Source organism: Pseudorca crassidens, chromosome 3 (genome assembly GCF_039906515.1).
Source record: "Pseudorca crassidens isolate mPseCra1 chromosome 3, mPseCra1.hap1, whole genome shotgun sequence".
In the NCBI taxonomy this organism is placed as follows: Eukaryota; Metazoa; Chordata; class Mammalia; order Artiodactyla; family Delphinidae; genus Pseudorca; species Pseudorca crassidens.
In genome coordinates, this window is record NC_090298.1 from 141,391,271 (window position 1) to 141,412,129 (window position 20,859).

A 20,859-nucleotide genomic window follows, 5' to 3' on the forward strand; every position below is an offset into this window, starting at 1 on the left:
TATTGTCTTAAACCTTACTGCCTACTGACTCTCAAATAACAGAAGACTTAACTGCACATAGAACAGAATATAAATTTCAACTTTGACAATGTAAAAGCTAGGTTTGGAAGGTAGACAGGAGGTAGAAAAAAGGGAAGATGGTATGAATGTCCTCACTTTACAGTGTGATGTTGAGAGAGTTTATAGTTGATCAACAGTGTAGATTTTTAAGTATATCACTACAAGTCAAAGAGATCATGAGCAGTGGAATAACTAATGATGACAAAACTTTACTGAGCAGTGTAGACATAGGAAGAGTGTAAAGGAACTAAACCCTTAGTAAAATAGAAAGTGAACAGATAATGCCTCCAATTTAGTCAGAAAATGGTCATGTAAGAGTGTTACTTGGAAATGGGGAAGAATTCAAAATAACAAATAGTTGGACCTCCCTGGTATCGCAGTGGTTAATAATCTTCCTGCCAAGGCAGGGGACACGGGTTCGAGCCCTGGTCCGGGAAGATCCCACATGCCGCGGAGCAATGAAGCCTGTGCGCCACAACTACGGAGCCTGCGCTCTAGAGCCTGCGAGCCACAACTAGTGAGCCCACGTGCCACAACTACTGAAGCCCGCCCGCCTAGATCCTGTGCTCCACGACAAGAGAAGCCACTGCAATGAAGAGTAGCCCCCGCTCACCGCAACTAGAGAAAGCCAGCACGCAGCAACGAAGACCCAACTCAGCCAAAAATAAATAAATAATAATAATAAAAAAATAACAATAGTTGACGTAAACCTCATAAAAAAGGAAATCCAAACAGCCAGTAAACAGAGAAAAGTGTACGACTTCATTAAGTAATATGAGAAAAGTGAGTCAAAACCAATGAAACTACATGCCAATCAGTTTGACAAATACATAAATGAGTGTGGTAGTATCAGGTATTGTAGACCTGGAGTACTATGGGAATCTTCTACCCTGCTTATACTGGAGTACAAATCGACACAACTACTTTGGAAAGCATTTAGCACTCTCCATCAACTGAAGGTATATAAATAGCCTGTGAGCCAGCAGCCCTCACCCCCGCCCTGTGTAAATGCACCGGAATAACCGGTACAGCAGGATTCCTGTCCATGATTTGCATTAGCACAAACTGAAAACAAACCAAATGTCTATTAAGAGTCAAAAATTAAATAAATTTTGTGTATTCGTACAGTGGGAAAACTATCCAGCAATAAAATTGAATGAACTAGAGCTACAGGCTGCAATGTGGATGAATTTTTTAAACCAATGTTGAGAGAAAGAAATAAGATAGAAAAGACTTCATATACTATGATCCTCTACATAAAGGTAGATGTTGACAAAACTAAACTCTTTTGTTAGGGATGCATGCAGGTTAAAGGAAAGGATTGTCAAGAAATGAGGATGGTGTTTAACCTGGAAGAGGAAAGGAGATTGTGATGGGAAAAGGATATGGGGGGGGTTTTGAAATGCTGACAAGTATCAATACTTTCAGATTCGAGTACTGGTTATGTAAGTATTCTCTTTTTAATTGTCACATTGACAGTTTTGTTCTCTGCACTTCTCAGTACACATATCGTATTTTACAATTAAAAACCTGAGTAAAGAATCGGTCTCTTCTTGACTGCTGGATGTGGGAGTGGGATGAGACTATTTCATTTTAAGCCCTTCACTACTGTTTGCATTCGCATGTTCATTCATTCAGCATTAGTTGAACATATTCTGTGTACCAAGCACTCTTCTTATTTTATATGTGTTTTAACTCATGTAATCCTCACAAGAGCTCTGTGGTATGGGAGCTTATCTCCATTTTATAGATGAGGAAGTTGAGGCCTAGAGTTATAGAACTTGTCCAAGGTTATATAGCTAATGGGTAGTGCCAGGCCCATTTGCCTCAGAGAATCTGAATTTTTACAATACAATCTAAAAGAGAAACTTAATTGCTAATTATAAGAAAAAAATTGCACATTAAAGAAGATGACAAGTTTTCATCTATCCAGTTAGAGAAAAACACACAGTCTGTCTTTCACACACGTACATCTTGTATTGGCAGGGATTTTCCTTATTAAGCAATTATTTATTGACCGTCTACGTTGTGCTAGGCACAGGTGCTGGGAATAAACACTTAATAAAATACACCCCCAATCTTCAAATAACTTGCACCCTACGTGAGGAAATAAGCCAACAGTTATAGTAGAGGTTATATACCAAGTGATACATTGCTGATGGCAGTATAAAATCTCAGAAATCTTTTGGAAAGAAGTTTGGAGATAGATACCTCAAGCCTTAAAAATGTTCATTTGCTTTGACTTCAAACTCATTTTTATGGATTTATTGCAAGAACGTTATTCTCAATATGGAAAAAAACCTTCATGCATAAAAACGGTTATTTTGTCTTATAATATTGAAAAGTTGGAAAGAATTTAAATGTGTAAAATGGTTAACCAGTAAACCCACTCAGTGGAATATTTTGTAGCCCACACAAAAAAATCAAGGTTATGAATCCCCTGATTATATGAGAAATGATGGATTTTAATGTTAAATGGAGAAAAGGTGAACATAAAATTTGATATCCAATATGATGGGAGCTTTGTCCCAGAAAAATCACCCTAGCCGGTGTACAGAAGGGAGGAAGGAGAGCAGATGACAGGAAGGAAAATTATAACAAGGCCTTATCATTAGTCTTACTTATTTAATAGAATATCAAGCAATTTTACTTTCTAACTTTTTTGGTTCCATATTTCCATGTAAGGGACATGAATTATTAATACTTTGTGGGAGGAGGGTACACTTTTTCACAAAAATTTAACACTGTGTTCTAATTCCCTCCACTAGAGGGAGAAACTATTTCATGTAATTTCACTTTGATGTGCTATTTAGAACCAGTCAGGAAGTTTTACTCTACTTTCCTCTGACTGTGGTGAGGGTTTTTTTGTTTGTTTGATTATTTGTTTAGAAATTCTTTGAAATCGGTTTTAGATGATTTATTAAACCATTATATTGAAAGTAGAGGAATTTTGCAATTTTTCCCCCTTTTCCCCATTGAAAACTTGGCTGGCTTTAGTAATGAAACATTGAAGAATTTGAAGTTCTTAGACTGTCAGTTTTTTAAACATGATCTGAATATAAAAATATATGTTCATTGAGTAAATTTTTGAAAACAATGAACAACTCATTGAAGGAAATAAAAGCCACCTCTGCATGTACACACACCTAATCTGCTCTTTTGTCTGAAAAAAGTATGAAAAATATTTTGTCTTATCACTAAATACTCTTCTACATCAGAGAATTTGATTAAGCTTATGCACCGTCTCCCAGGAAAAACGCACAGATACATTATGAATGTAGAACTCCTGAAGCCCATTCATTAACTCTGGTTGACACCTGTTGTCATTCTTTTCTTAGTGGCTTCATAGCGCATTCCTTCAGACGGTGAGCTGTTTTTGTTTAACCCAGTCCCAATTTGGAGGCTCTTAGCTTTCTTCTAGGGTTTGGTTATAAACAATCTTATGACATCATGTTGGTAGATAAGTCTTTGCCCACATCTTTGATTTCCTTAGGGTAAACTCCTGATGTAGGATTGTTGTTAGGTACCAAGAGCTACCCTCCTGAAAGTGATACCAGCTCCTCTCCCAATGATGGCACATAATAGAGTTCCTCATTCTTTAAGTGATTGTTCAAAGCAGCTAAAATGTATAAATATACCGTACTGTTTTCATAAGTGTAGGTATTCTGTTTATCGCTGCATAAGAAACCACCCCGAAACAGTGGCCTAAAACAATGACAGTCATTTATTTTGTTCATGAACCTGGAGGTTGAGTAGAATATTAATTCTTTTAGTACACTCTTACTGACTGAAAACAATACCTATTTGACCAGCTCACAGTTCTGTAGGTCAGAAGTCCAGGCAGAGCGTGACTAGGTTTCCTGCTCAGATACACACTGGAACATGTGGGTTCCCTCCCGAGAGTGTTAAAGCACGTGAAATGTAAGACATTGAGCCCCAAACGTTGGATGTTCACCATAGTTTGTGTGGGTCACAGAGCTGAAATCAAGATGTCAGTCAGGCTGTGTTAGCATCTAGAGGCTCTGGGAAAGAATGCCTCCAGGCTTCTTCGGCTTGTTGGCATAATTCAGATTCTGCAGTTGCAGGACAGAGGTCCCCATTTCCTTGCTGGCTGTCAGTCAGGGGACAGTCTCAGCTCCTAGAGGCCTCTCGCTTGCCTTCCCTGCTGCAGCATTTGACTTCTTCAGAGCCAGCAATGGAGCGTCTCCCTCTTGTCCCTTTTGTACTTCAATTCAGGAAGAGTTCAGGTCCTTTTCATGGGGTGCCTGAGTAGGCCATATCCACCTAGAATAATCTCCCTATCTTAAAAAAATCAACTGATTTTGAACCTTAATTCCATCTGCAAAATCCCCTCACTACAGCACCTAGATTTAGAGTTTGATTGGATAAGTGGAAGGTTTGTGTACTTCAGTAAGTAGGAATCTTGGGGGCTCTGTTAGAATTCTGCCTATTGCTAGCAGTGTCCCCACTTCAAGGACCGAAGTGTCTTAGTTCCTAAAACTCCTAAGAGAGTTTATCAGTGTTCATTTTATTTCAGTGACCTTGGTGAATGGGAAGACTACCACCTCTGTGAGCAGGAATGGCACCCAGCTTCCTGAGTCCACGGTGTGGCTCTGCTACTTAGTGGTGTGACCTTGGCTGTGCTGCTCTACTTACTCTACTTCTCTGCCTCTGTTTCCCTCATCTGTAAACTAGGGCTTCCCTGGTGGTGCAGTGGTTGAGAGTCCGCCTGCCGATGTAGGGGACACGGGTTCGTGCCCCGGTCCGGGAAGATCCCACATGCCGTGGAGCGGCTGGGCCCGTGAGCCATGGCCGCTGAGCCTGCATGTCCGGAGCCTGTGCTCTGCAATGGGAGAGGCCACGACAGTGAGAGGCCCGTGTAACGCAAAAAAAACAAAAACAAAAACAAAAACATGGAGTTAGTGATCTTTCCTCGTAGGGTTTTTTGTTTTATACATTTATTTTATTTATTTATTTTTGGCTGCGTTGGTTCTACGTTGCTGCTCGCGGGCTTTCTCCAGTTGCGTCGAGCGTGGGCCTACTCTTCGTTGCAGTGCGGTGGCTTCTCTTATTGCGGAGCACAGGCTCTAGGCGCGCAGGCTTCAGTAGTTGTGGCACGTGGGTTCTAGAGCGTAGGCTCAGTAGTCGTGGCACACGGGCTTAGTTGCTCCGCGGCATGTCGGTTCTTCCCGGACTGGGGCTCGAACCCATGTCCCCTGCACTGGCAGGCGGATTCTTAACCACTGTGCCATCAGGGAAGCCCCCTTTTAGGGTTTTGATGATTAGATTATTTCATACCCAGGGAACTCCAGGAACAGTGCTTGACTGTAAATTGCTTTAAAAATGATTACTTTTTAAAAACATGCTTTTGAATCTGCAGTTAGGCAATTCAGGTATGTTAAGCATGTTCATTAATAGGACTTCCTGCTATAAAGAGACCCACAAATAAAAATAGAATTTTTTTTTTCTTGGTCTTAACTTCTTATTTCTGACTTACTATGTTATACGCATATGCCTTTTATGGTGGGCTGCCACAAATTTATGTTGGAAAGAGTGGAATTTAAATAAATCTTACCTATGCTAATTTGATAGATTTTGATAATTCATTTCACTAGCATGGTATGATATTACCAGTAGCAGACTAAAATCTGAGTTCACTTCTGGCTCTGCCCCTAAATCCTGATGAGACCAATAGCTGGAAAGGCTTTTGGATATTACACTATGAATTAGTTATAATATTGACTCTGTTTGTTTAGGAAAACCTGGAGGAGTGCCTAAAGCAGTTAAAGGAGGAAAGAGTAATAAGTAAGTAATAAGTAAGTAATAAGACTGAAGGCTGATAAACGAGTCAGTGAGGTAAACAAGTTTCTTCTTCTGCTTTAGAGAGTGTTTTGGTTTTATTTTGATTTGATTTTAATCCATATACACATAATTTGTAAGCTTTAAAACTGTAATATGTTGCAAATTGGTTGTATCATATGGACTTTTGCATTTACTGGTATTTAGTGATCATATGATCTATATTCCAGAAAGCATGTTTTTAAAAATGTGAAAATCTGGTTTTGTGTGTGTGTGTGTGTGTGCGCGCGCTTTTATATGACATTAGCTTATTTCCTGTTCATGATTCTTTGATTCAAGAAGGCACTTTTTGTGCATATACTGTATATACAGTAACATAAAAGACACGATGAGACTCTTCTGGCAATGAATTAGGAAAGTGAATCCTTTAAATAAATTTAAGATATTGGAAAACTTCTAAGAATGCAATGAAAGATAAAAATATATACTATGAGAATTACATTAGGTAATGTGCATGAAAGCAGGGCATAATCTAAAAAGTTCTATCTAAATATAATTTATCACAGGGTGAGTGTAGGGAGGAATTTTTGAAAGTGCATCCATTGGATTGGCGGACACTCATTCAATAAATGTTGAGCACCTGCTCATGTAAGGCAAAAGGGGCATCATGAACATTAACGGCCTTTCTGAGAAATACTAGAGTTGAGCTTATAGGGGCTTTTAAGTGCATAGATGATGAGCGGAAGGGGAAGAGTTCACGGGGGTGAATATTTTCAAGAAGCCAAAGAAAATATTGGTGATCGTACATTTAATAAATTGGGTTGGGTATGATTTAGGACTTTTAAACGTAAGCATTAGATATTTTGCTCACTAAAGTTAATTCTTAACATCCAGCAGAGTTGTAATATGTTTTGTTCAGATCAGATTCTATAATTCACTTTCCAATTTAAGAGAAACTTAAAGCAGGTAATTTTCTGATGTGGAATGAGGCTCCGTTATGAATTGAACCAGTTAGAAATGTGATCTTTTGTGAAAGATCATTAATAAAACGGTAACTTTGGTTTATTTATATACCACCTGAGCGTTATATAGGAAACTTTGTTGGGTGCCTGTGGGTTTTGGTTACTATGTGATATGGTCTCTGTCTTTACTGGTGGAGAGTTAGGTTAATTACAGATTAATTACATCTTGAGTGTTTTAGTTTTGTTCCTTGAAACTAGGCAAGACTACTTTTGATGACAATGAGAAAAAATCATGTCAGACATTTTCCGTCTTCTTTTATAGCTGGAACGTGAAAATGCCCAGTTAAGAAATATAAATTTCTGTTTGTCTGAAGCCCTTCATGCCCACTCATTGACAAGCATGATCCTGGATGATGAAGGTGTTTTGGGCAGCATTGGGAATTCTTTTCAGAATTTCCATGCTTTCTTGGATCTCCTTAAAGATCCTGGGTTAGTTCATTTCTCTTCATGGCGTTCTTCTCTTTGCGACTATAATGGTAGTTTGCTGAGGAGCTGGAGCAATTTTCATCACTTTCGTGACCATATTTAGTGTAATTATAGGTAATATAGTTGACTTTTTAAAATGAGGAATTAAATTTTTTAAGAAATGCAAATAGGGAAGCCTGCTTTGGTAGAGTGGGGAGCTCATTATAAAAGAGTAACCTGTAGATAGAGTAATTAGTAGGTGTAGTTTTTTGTAAAGACTAAATTGAAGGCAGTTTTCACTGCAAATATTCGGGAATGGATAAGAATTTTCCTATCTTTCATTTACTTTGCTTGTTTGATAAGTTTGAATTAAAGTTATTTTTGCCTTAGACATAAAAATTATTATTAATCTGCAGGGGAGATACAGGTCAGTGGTTCTCAACGGAGAGCAATTTTGCTGGAAGACAGAAGTGGAGATTGATAGTTGATGGAGTGGTGTTTTGTCAGTGAATGAATTGGTGTTGGTGTTGGGAAGGAAGGAACAAACACATTCTTGGAAACTGGAGGAAAGGTCGTAAAGAAGTGTGGGAATAGAGGTGTGAGAGGTAATGGACGAGGTGCGTGGTAGCTGTTGAAGCTGCTAGTCAGACAGTGTTCAAAATGGAGCGGTAATAGGTAAGGAGATGGGATGTGTCCTAGAGGATGAATCTGGAAAGGGCTGAGAATTTGGGGGAGAGAGAGGCTTGTAGTCTGGAGTAGGATGTTGGCTTTTAAGATTTTAGAAGTACTTCATGATTGTAGGTCTGGGGAAATCTAAACTGCTCTTATGTGATTATAATAACCTTTGTCTTTTCTCCTTTCCTCCTCTGGTCAAAGCTTGGGCAGCTGGCCACAATGGCTAGCATAGATGAGTCAGATTTTCATTTACTAGGTCGTCCCCAGATGAATTCTACTGTTAGTAGTCCACGTAAAGAAGAAAAGAAGCCACTTGAAGAAGAAAAATCAGAATCAAAACAGGATGCCCCAGGACAAATGCAAAATATCCAAGTAAGTGGACAGAACAGCACTTAATAATTCTAAGAGTGATTAGCAAAAAGGAAATGACCAAGTCAGGGAGAAAACAATAATGATCAGTCTCTAGTAGTTCACATGCTCAGGAGCTAGAAGATTCTGGAGTCCTTTCCAAATCTGAGATTAGTAAATGTGTGCCCATTTCATGACACTGTATTGTTGTAAATAAGGAGACTGGAAGTTCTTTAGAGAATTTATGAGTTAAAGCAAACTCTCCTTAATGAAGAAAGAAAACATTAGAGAAAATATTCCAGATTTTAAATTGTATAAATGTCTATTCTATTCATATTTTATCTAGGTTTCTATTTGTATGCAGTCAGCTTACAATGAAGGAACACTAATGAAGGTACACATACTGATATAATTTTTAAAATAAGTAATCCAGACATAGCTAATAGGTAACATATGACAGTGAATCACCTGGTTATGGGAATGGGAGGGGAAAACCTGTCAGCTTTTCCTCTAGCCTTGCTTGGAGCCCCCATCAGCCAATCTCAGACTGGTCTTGGGAACTGACAGCTTGAGAACACAGTCTGGTCACAAACTATATTATATACTGTTTACATGTGTCTGGAGGATAGAAAAGAAATTAATTATCTTACAGAATAGGGTTTTATTTTTAGTGAGGGAAAGGTAATGGGTAATAACTACCCCTGTCACCAAAGTCTGAAAATGTAGTGGACATAGCCTTGGATATAGCTAGGTTAAGCTGAGAATCACTTGGCAGGATATAATTAGAGAAAAACTGGCTCTGAAATCTTCTGAAGAATCAATTGACTGTGTTAATAATAAGATCACAGAGTAACATTGAAATTTTGAACTCTACTTTTTAATGGTTGGCTTTGTTCATCACTGAATTTTTGTCTTGTCTTTTGTTTTTTCCCCTGGTTTCAGAAAATTGCAGGTGATGCTAGGATTCCTTTGCCTCTCGACTCCTTCCATGTCCCAGTCTCTACTCAGGAGGCCTTAGAAACTTCCAAAGACAACCTGGGGGTCGCAGTCACAGAGCAGCGGCAGGAGTCTTTTGAAGATTTCATTGCTAGAACATGTTCTCCTTCAGCAGACGTCATTTCTGGAACTGGAAGTGAAAGAAAAGAAGAGGAATTATCTAGAAATAGCAGGTCTTCTTCAGAGAAAATGAGCAAAGCAGGTGAATATACGAAAAACTACTCTGCTAAGAAACAACCTGGGAAGGACCTGCATTCCTGTTCTGACTCACCTGTAAAGCAGAAAAGCAAAGGAATTGGGCAAAATAATTCTTTGGTTAATAAACCAATTAAAAGTGAGTCTTCGAAAAAACACATTTCTGTTAAGAAAGAGAGTAGAATAGTGACTTTCATCAAAGACAACTAAAAAGTAAACTCAATCTACTAGAACATTCTGAAAGTGATACTCCTGGATCTGATTGTGAATTTCAAGAAAGCATCCATACTCTATCACACCTAACATAGGTCTAAATCTTTTAAAATTATGTTTTTGCCTTCAAATTTTAATAAATTACTTATGTTTTTATTATAGCATATGGTGGTTTCAGTTACTTGACTGGAAGCCATTAGAGAAAGATTTATCTATACTTTTTTATTATAATGAAAGTTTTGGTGTACTTTTCCTTGTGACACTTTGCACCATTCATTCAGCTAGTGTTTACTGAGGGCTTTATATGTACAGTACTTTTCTGGGTGCTATTGCTTTCAGCAGTGAACAAAATAAAGCCTTTACTCTCCTGGAACTAGCACTCTGTGGTGGGAGAAAACATAGACAACAAAACAGGGTAAGGGGTAAAAAGAGATGGGAATAATAAATGGAATAGTTTTACCATTTGGTTAAACATCAAACTATTATAAATCACATGGCCAGAAGCCATTGAGGTGTTTTAATTCACAATAACCAGAGAGCCTCAAACATTTACCAAGGCACCTAACCGTGTTTATGGACTACAGCAACGCTCTGAGGTAGGGAACTGTTACCATCTCCGGTTACAGATGGAGGAGTCTGAGGAGACATTATGTGAGTTGCCCAGAATTACACAGCTGTAAGTAAGTGGGAAGCTGCGATGTGACCCGAACCCATGCTCTATTTTTTTTTTTAATGTATGGACTTTATTATGTTTCATTTATGTGAATTTTTTCTTTAAAGATTTTTTCTGACGTCGACCATTTTTAAAGTGTTTATTGCATTTGTTACAGTATTGCTTCTGTTTTATGTTTTGGATTTTTGGCCACAAGGCATGTGGGATCTTAGCTCCCCCACCAGGGATCGAACCCTCACCCCCTCCATTGGAAGGCGAAGTCTTAACCACCGGACCACTAGGGAAGTCCCCCTTATGTGACTATTTTTATGGCAATTTTTTTAAATTTTATTTTTTATTGACGTATAGTTGAATTACAGTGTTGTGTTAATTACTGCTGTACAGGAAAGTGACTCAGTTACACATTTATATACATTCTTTTTCATATTCTTTTCCATTACGGTTTATCACAGGATATATAGTTCCCTGTGCTCTACAGTAGGACCTTTTTGGTTTTTTTTAAATACATCCACTTTTTTTTTAATAAATGTATTTATTTATTTTTTTATTTTTGGCTGCGTTGGGCCTTTGTTGATGCACACAGGCTTTCTCTAGTTGCGGTGTGCGGGCTTCTCATTGTGGTGGCTTTTCTTGTTGCAGAGCATGGGCTCTAGGTGCATGGACTTAAGTAGTTGTGGCATCGGGCTTAGTTGCTCTCTGGCATGTGGGGTCTTCCCGGACCAGGGCTCGAACCCGTGTCCCCTGCATTGGCAGGTGTATTCTTAACCACTGCGCCACCAGGGAAGTCCCATGTAGGGCCTTTTTGTTTTTCCATCCTGTATATACACCAGTTTGCATCTGCTAATCCCAAACTCCCAATCCAACCCTCTCCCACCCCCTCCCCCTTGGCAACCACCAGTCTATTCTCTATGTCCTTGGTTATGTTTCTGTTCACAGACAGGCAGAACCCAGGCTCTTAATTACTTTGTTATCCTGTTTCCTTGTTAAGAGAAGAAGGGTTTAAGGAAGGGTTTAAGAGAGAAGCCAGTGAGCACTAGAGATGCAAAGGAGTGGGGCTGTCAGAAAGCACACCTGTCTCCTTCCCCCATCTGAGCAGAATTTTTAAACGGCAGAGTATGTAAGAGTATGTGATGACACATCTCTGGATTCAATTATGTCTCCCTGGTAAAACATGCACAGATAAGTCTTTAGTTCAATCAGACTGAAAGATGAGATCAGAGAAAAGCTGGAGTGTCAGATTTCTTCTAAAAGGTCCTGCCTGATTGTTACTAATAGGGCTACTACAGTACTAGTTAGTTCATTAGTCATGGATTGGGTGTTAGAGGAGTGAAACAACGAGCAAGATGTAGCGTTGACCCTTTAGAAGTGGAGTGAGAGGGAAGACGCACAGCAGATGTCTCATCCTGCACGTGACATGCTGTGACGGGCATATTCAGGGCGTTTGGTCAGTGTTTGTGGAAGAAGAGGGGGAGCTGTGAGGCATAGAAAAGTCATCTAAAGAGGCAATCCCTAAGCTAAATCTTAAAGGACTCCTGAGAAACTGGTGAGTCAGCAGTGAAAGGCAAGGATACTCAAGGCAGAGTGGACAGCGGAAGTCCAGAGCCGTGAGTGTGCGAGGGGTGTGTTATGGAGCCACAGGCACAGGCTCTGGAGGATCAGTGCAGTGTCCCCAGGCAGTGGCAAGTGCCCCTAAAGGAGGCCGCGAGGAGGAGGAGAGCGGGTCTTAACTACCCATGTGCGTGGAGCTGGTTTCCTCAGAAAACAGCTAAGAATGGAAAGGACAAGTTCAGGTGGCATTTTAGACCACTGACGTCAGCATGGATGAGGAATCTGAAGAAGCCTGGAGACAATTATGCCCCACTCTTCTGAAGAGCAGCGCTTTTTATTTTCAAGAGGGACTTTCACGCTGCCACCTCCTCTCCTGTCCCTACTGAAAGCTTTATAGGCCGGCAGAAGGGAGACCTGGCTTAAGTAAAGTTAATCAGGTTTCTTTACTGTACAGCTCCTCGGGGCTGCTGTAGGCTAGTGTTCATTCTGGATCATCACAGCAGGCGCATGGTACACAGCCATCCTCAAAGCTATTTGACTCTAGCGTCCTCTTTAATAGAAGTGTCTAACAACTGGTTCCACCAAACAGCAATTTGGTAACTTCTAGACCAGGTAATAGCAAGAAGAAAGGGGTCTGAAATAAGGTATAGATGAAAGGAGGAAATAAGTTCTAATTGTATTTGGGAAATTACAAGCAAGCCTTGATCTTGGGAAGTAAGGAAGAAGTAGGAGGCGGAGGCTGGACCCCCATCTGTGTGACTAAGTTTGGGTGGTGGTATCATTGAGTTTGGAAATAGGGGATAAAGAACTGAATTGGGGAAAAGACTTGCGTTCTGGACATGTAGAATTTTAAAGCACCTGTAGAATTCAGGAGAAAAACTGGTAGATAACTGGACGTGCACGTGAAGACATGGTAAGATAAAAATTTGAATGTCATCAGCACATATCAGCAGTCATTAAAATCATGAACATGGATGAGATTTCAGAGAATTGTGAGTACTGACAACGTTTAAGTAATAAGCAGAGAAAGAATTCTGGGAAGGAGAGAGGTGATAGAGTTTCAAGAAGGAGGAAGTAGATGACAGTGTCATCCTTTAGAGAATGTGAGTGTCCATTGGATTTGGGCAGTTAGGTCCCCAGTGACCTTAGAGCAGTTCAGTGAAGTGGTGGACAAAAAGCCAGATGGCAATAAATTGAGAGTGTAGGGCTGCCTGTGGGGGCCAGGCGGGGCTAGTGAAGACAGTGGGAATAGGCTACTCTGAAGGAGTTTGGATGAAAAGAGAAAATAATTAGCAAAAAAGAATTTTTTAGAATGAGAAGGACTTATATTTTATATGTTGAATTGAAGGAACCGATAAAGGAGATCCTGAAGATGTAGATAATAATTTAGAGAATTGGGGAAACATGGACATATGAATAAGAAAAAACCTTACACAGTATATAAAAATCACTTGTATCCTTCGAGTTGGATGGATACTGGTAAGTTTGGGAGGAAATAAAGGTAAGAAGAGATAGAAGTTAAATGAGTTTATACTGATAGCCTCAGTTTTCTTTGACACAGATTTTCAGAGACATATATATACACATACATAATTACAGTTTTAAAATTCTTTCATAGTTACATGTTTTATTAATCACTTCTGAGAAAAGTCATTGATTTTCATTTTGTACCCCATTATCTTGTAAGGACAAGATACAGTGACAACTTCCAAGCTTTTTGCATATCAGAGCTGAAACGGAAAGTATCTCCATAATTGAAATTTCACTTCTTATTTGTAATAAGTTTATCCTTAGGAGGATACTTTCATAGTGTTTGATCACAGATGAGTTTGGGCATTGCTATCACTCAATAATGTTAAGCATCTGCCAGGTTCTCTCCTATACTATATATTAATTTTTTCTCTGTTAAGCAAATATTTTTTGGCGGCCTGTGGGAATAAGATACACCTAGGTCCTCTTTCCTTGGTATATTCACAGAAGCCTCTGAAAGTAAATTTCCAAGTCAGGCCATACTAAGGCCTGGCATAATAAGTTTTCATTGTTAACAGTTTTTTTTGTGTTTGTGGGGTTTTTTTGTTTTTATTTTTTTGAAGCAAGGATAAGACACTGTCTTAACTCAGTAGTTGTCCATTCATTAATAAGTCAAAGAAGACATTGATGAAGCATGGTATTTTGAATATCCTTTCCACAGAATAGGTAATGGGCCATCCTGAAACTCTGGTGAGATGTTTATCATTTTCAGATTTTGGAGTGGCAGAGAAAACCCTATTACACCTTGAATTATCACTAGAAACATAAATTCAGCCAAATAAAAACAGTGCCTCTGCCTACTGAGGTTGTCAATTTCCACCTCAACAAAAGTGAACATTTCTCCTTTAGATTAAAATCAAGAAAATCCCCTGTGTCCAGGATGCAATAATGGGGTGCAAGAAAGAGGAAAACTGAAGCTACTCCCTCTTTACACCTGAACAGTGAATTCATTCTGATATCAAATATTTTTTATGATTCTGTTATGACCAGGTGCTTTATTGTTTAGAGATCAAGTTACTGTTCATTCTTGGTAAGTAAGAAAAATCCATGTTTTAGGACTCTGAATAGTACCTTTATATATTTTATATATATATTAAAAATAAATATATATATTATATGTAATATATATTCCACCTATTCAACAAAATTGTAATTTTCATCATCTCTTATGAATGATGAACTGTATTCACTCTTTGGAAAGGGCTTATAGGGAATTAAATTCTCCATTTACTTTTTATATAAGACCATGGAAACCAAATTCTCAACTGGGAGCAAACTTAGGTTTTGCTATGAAGGTTTATGCTTGCCTGGCCTTAGAGTGATAGGCCACGAACTCAAGGTGGAGTATTTTTCCTCTAAGTTACTTTCATTGATGCCTCCCTGAACAAATTTGGAGGGAGTATTTTTTGAAATAGCTTTATCTCAGTAACCCTTTAAAAATGCTTCAGGGTATGGGGAACATAACTGTCAAAATGTTCAAGCAACTCTTGTTGATTTAAGTGTAATTGATCAGGAGCAATACAGGAAGGAGCTGGGTACAAAAGACCCGAGGCTATTTCATGTATTGTTTTTGGCTTATTGTACAAAACAGAGAAAGAATCATACACTCAAGCAGCCAAGGTCCCCTACTGTTCTCTCCTTTTAGTAGAAATGAAAGAGAGCTAGTTTCTCAATAGCAGCATTCTATCCTTAAGTGGGTACACAGTGATATTCTAATGGTCTCTGGAGCAGAGAATAATTCCGTGGCAGCTCTGACCTCCAGTCACCGGGTTCTCTGTAACTTAGTCTTTCATGGCCAAGGACTATAACCATTATTTCCATTTATATTTAGCATCTCAAAATTGAAAGGATTCCATGAACAACAAAACAGTAAGTGATTTCATGAAGTGTTTTAGTATGGATAAAATAATAAACTATAAAAATACAAATCATACTAAAGCTTTTTCTTTCTGGAGAACTATATTCAGAAATTAATGTAAGCATCTAAGATGCGCATGTGTGTTTTTTTCACCCATGATGTTTGTGTGTGTGTGTGCATTCCACTGCTACAGGAGACATGCAAAATAATATCAGATTTGCTACTGTATGAAATTCTGCTTTCTCACAAGAACTGTGTCCTCGCAGGGTTCGTTCAGGAAGGTGAGTGCCCTACCACCACATCGCAGTCATATCTCATCACCTTCGGAAGGAATAATTTACACTTTAACCTTACATGCTGGCATATTAAATTAGTATTACTCATCAGAACTTGCTTATTAATAAAACAAGCTGAATTAGCCACTGGAGAATCATATTTGGAAATTCAATGACAATTATACATTTTTAATAAAGGCTCAGAAATATTATTGCAGAGCAGGTAGTACAGAAAACTGTGGTCACATTTGACATTCATTAATAATTGAAGTGTGGAACGTGACAGGTGAAAATTGATATTGATTTCTTTCCTCTAATATTTGGAAGAGTTCTAAAAGGTAAATAAAATGAGATAACAAGACATATCAAGTCTCACTGATTTCTTTGATCACCTCCTCCCCACATATCACTCCTTCGCCTACCATGTTTTGAATAATTCAATGCCCATAGTCTTTCCAGTTCAGTGCATTATAAAACACACTCAAGCTGGGTTTCAATCATATTAGACTGAAAGCTGAACTTTTTATGAAGGATTATTTAAAACCAAATGCGTCTTGAGCCCAACAGCCTTTGAAACCAAACAATCCTGGGAGTTCAGTAAGGAAATGTCGGGCTTCCCTGGTGGTGCAGTGGTTGAGAGTCCGCCTGCCGATGCAGGGGACACGGGTTTGTGCCCCGGTCTGGGAAGATCCCACATGCCGCGGAGTGGCTGGGCCCGTGAGCCATGGCTGCTGAGCCTGTGCGTCCGGAGCCTGTGCTCCGCAATGGGACAGGCCGCGACAGTGAGAGGCCCGCATACCGGGAAAAAAAAAAAAAAAAAGAAATGCAGTAAGGAAATGTCAACACTGTGGAGAACTTTTAGATTCAGAAAATTCAGTAATCCTATTTGATGTATGTTAACCGTATCAATATTAACAAACTTCTGCTTGATTTCAGCACTGATTTGAGAGCTGAGTTACTACTGGTCTTGTATTTTAACTAGTTGTGAAAGCACTGAGAGAGTTGTTCTTGGGTTGAACTTGACCTGCCTCTGGGAATGCTCTCTGTTCTATCCGTCTTGAAAAGCTGTATGGTGCATGTCTCTCTCTGCCTTCCTTCTTCTCATCTGCACCACTTGGGAAAACGAAAGATGCTCAAATATAGATGTGAACACTGCAGATGCTCTGTTTGGCAATGGTGTCTTTCAGCTTCCCAAAAAAATTTATATTGCTGACCACCCATTTGACTGAAAAGTGACTCATTTTACTGACAGGTATCTGGCTTGAGATGCCAAAAGAAATAGGTCATTTCAAATTTCCTTTTTAAGTCATAGCTTTGTGTTGCAACACTACTTGTTCAAAAGTTAGATCATGAAGGTTCCTTCCTATGACCTCCAAATAATTAATCAAAATGTTCTGCAATGGGCTATATAAAAAGCAAGCAGAATATTCCTAATTATCAATCTTTCTCTTGAGTCATATAGTTCTTGTAATTTCAAGGAAGAGAAACTCAAATGTAAAAATGTAAAGTGTTACAATAGCCAAGCCTACCAGCACTGTTATCTAACCATTCAGCAATTTTTTTTTTCATTCAGCAATTTTCTCTGCCAAGTCACTCTGAACCTTAGACTACTGAGAATGTGTTTTTAATTAATTTTTAAGGTTCTCCTCTTTTGAGTTAAAAAATGGTCACAATTTTTATAAGTAAAATTAAAGAAAAAACACAAAATAGAACATCTGAGATATTTCCATTAGGCATTATGTATATATAAACATATAGATGTACATAATTTTAATATCTATACATATACAAATGCACTGGGATAAATCTCCATCTTCTGTGTCAGTCGGACATAGGTCCATTTTCTTAGGAATGGGGAACTCCTTTCACAATGGAAGTGAGGAAATTGGCTGGACCATCCTTCTTGAATATAATTCCATGAAGCTGCCATTTAAGGTCATCTGGATCTTGGTTCCTTCTAGCAATCTACTACTCCAACAGTGTGTAGTTAATCAAATTCAGGTCTTTCTGAAGCCAGGCTAGAAATACAAAGTGAGGTGGACGACTAAGGTAACTGACCAAAAAGGAGGAAAGGAAGACGAGCAAAACAATTTCCCAATTTCATTTTTTCCCATATTCTCTGTGCTTGACAAGGGAAAAAATATTCGGGTCTGAGTTCCTTTCATTCTTAGCCATTGTTTGTTCAAAGTCTGAGAAAAAAAAAAAAAAAAAGGTAAAAACGAAAATATGGAGTCCAGAATTCCGTTAGCTCTCTTGCATGTAATATCACAACTTAAAAGGCCTTCCAAAATGGAGGGATAAACTTTTAAAAATATAGCCCAATCTTTTCAATTTAAATAGGTAAACACTAAAAATATATTTTAGAAATCCAGCAAACACACTCACCACAGTCAAAGCAAAGGAAGGCTTATGGCTTACCAAATGACAGTGGCTGTCTACAAGAGAGAGAAAGAGAATACTCCAAAATTCTATCTGACCTGGCAGAGCTCAGCACAGCTACTATCCTTCTTTCCTAAAATCAAGGCATAAAGAAATTGAATAAAACTTGCCAAAATGTCACCCGCTGCCTCCAAAAGCAGATTAAAGAAGGGAGTGTCCAGAAATCAGGATGAAGAAAACTGCTTAGAGAAGACCCTTCTCCTATCAGTGGGCCACCATGGTTTATCTGGGTAATAAAATGATAATAGGCCTTTCTGTCATCTTCTTTTTATAATTTATACATTTAAATTTCAGTTAACATTTTAAAAATATCCAATCAGAATGACAGGCATTTCCAGAAGTGTCAGTTTTTTTAATCCTCACCCTTTTACAAATGTGAAAACTGAGGCTCAGTATAGCTGTCAAGGGATTTTCCTAAATCATTGAAACTGTAAATTTGGGACCTAAGTCTAAATCAGTTTCTCATTTTATCTTGGCGAACTACTTAAAATTCTGTTTAGGGACATGGGGAGGGGGAAGGGTAAGCTGGGACGAAGTGAGAGAGTGGCATGGACATATATACACTACCAAATGTAAAATAGCTAGCTAGTGGGAAGCAGTCAAATAGCACAGGGAGATCAGCTCGGGGCTTTGTGACCACCTAGAGGGCTGGGATAGGGAGGGTGGGAAGGAGACACAAAAAGGAGGGGATATGGGGATATATACATACGTATAGCTGATGCACTGTTATACAGCAGAGACTAACACAACATTGTAATGCAATTATACTCCAATAAAGATGTTAAAACAATATATATGAAAGCTATATTATAAAACAGATACAGTGATAATATATCTGAGAGGTGGAATTATGGCTGCTTTTTAATCTATTTTTGGATTATTTGATTACATGATTTCTCTATAAAGAATATGAATCTCTTGTGTAATAAAAGTTACTGAAAACCAAAAAAACAAAACAAAACAATTCTGTTTAGGAAGAGAGGATAGAATGAAGGCTTGAGCATAGAAATCATGTAGAAATCACTGAAGATAGTGGGTCTGTAGTGCAGTTTCATTTGTAGTGGGTTTGGCTTACATTCTTATATTTAGTTTTATTTCTATACAACTATCAAAGAAGGAGAAAGAAGTTGGGTAATATTTGCACGTGAAACTAATCAAAGCAGCATTGCTTTTAGCTTTAACAAAAAGATCGTTCTGTGATCTCAGATTAACATCTTTATTCTTAAATGGAGCATAAATAACATTTATTGCCTAAGATTATTTGCAATAAACAAGACTGTTTACTGTTTACCACCTAGCAGATGACTATTTGTAAGTCTCACTGAGTATGATAAAAGCTTATACTGAGCTCTCATTTTACCAGAGTGAATTTAAATTAACTGCAGCAGCCAGAATTAATGCAACCGGGTAAATGATGCAAAGATATTCCACAGGGTGTTCTGTTTTAATTAGAGATAGAAAATGTGAGTCATTAGAGGTTTTAAAAAATGTGGTATTGTGGGCTTCCCTGGTGGCGCAGTGGTTGAGAGTCCGCCTGCCGATGCAAAGGACGCGGGTTCGTGCCCCGGTCTGGGAAGATCCCAAGTGCCGCGTAGTGGCTGGGCCCATGAGCCATGGCCGCTGAGCCTGCGCGTCTGGAGCCTGTGTTCCGCAACGGGAGAGGCCACAACAGTGAGAGGCCCGTATACCGCAAAAAAAAAAAAAAAAAAAAAAAAAAAGTTGCATTGTATTACTTTCTCATATTTTGAATCTAGGAATACAGATGAAAACTAAAAAATGTTAGCCACTTCAGTTCAGGTTGTAATGTATATCAGCTCTGAATTTATATTGAGTGAATAGTAAAGAGTCTGAATGAAGAACATAATCTGGAGGCATTCAGGTACAAGTAATAAACTTTATTAGAAGTTGAGTATCTGTTAATTAGCAGGCAGCTATATAACTTAACTGTAAAGCCACTACAATTCAAACATTGTAGCATTACTACATGAATGAGCACATATACAAATTAAACAGAAAAGAATATCCACAAATAGTTCTAAGTATGTCTGGGAAGTTTGATTGTGACAAAGTCAAGGTATAATCTTTAAAATTGATGCCTAGAAAACTACACACCCATTTAAAACTAAAGTCTGTACCTCACACTAATACCAAAATAAATTACACCAGTTGCACATGTAAGAAGCTTGCAAGTTGCCACTTTACCCTAGCAAGATGCGTCTTTTACAAATGTTTTCTCCCACTCTGTGGCTTGTCTTTTCATTATATTGATAGTGATTTTCACAGAGCAGACATTTTCTATTTTAATGAAGTCTAGCTTATCAATTCTTTCTTTCATGGAGCGTGCCCTTGGTGTTATATTTTAAAAGTCATTGCCATACCCAAGGTCATCTAGGTTTTCTCCTATGTTATCTTCTGGGAGTTTTACAGTTTTGTGTTTTACATTTAGGTTTGTGGTTCATTTTGAGTTAATTTTTATGAAGGATATAAAGTGTGTGTCTCGATTTTTTTTTTTTTTTTTACTGGGGACATCCAGTTGTTTCAGCAGTATTTGATGAAAAGACTATCTTTCCTCCATTGTATTGTCTTTGTTCTTCTGCCAAAGATCAGTTGATTGTACTTATGTGGGTCTATTTTGGGGCTCTTTATTCTGTTCCATTGATCTAGTTGTTCTTTCACCAGTATCACCCTGTCTTGATTACTGCACCTTCATAATAAGTCTTCAAGCTGGGTAGTGTCATTCCTTCAACTTTGTCCTTCAATGAGGTGATAGCTATTCTGGGTCTCTTGCCTCTTCATATGGACTTTAGAATCAGTTTGCCAATA

At 38.4% G+C, this 20,859-nt stretch overlaps 1 pseudogene; it reads left to right on the forward strand.

Moving 5' to 3' along the window:
* Positions 1 to 8,180: 8,180 nt before the first annotated feature.
* Positions 8,181 to 9,877, forward strand: LOC137221042 (centrosomal protein of 78 kDa-like; annotated as a pseudogene).
* Positions 9,878 to 20,859: the final 10,982 nt, after the last annotated feature.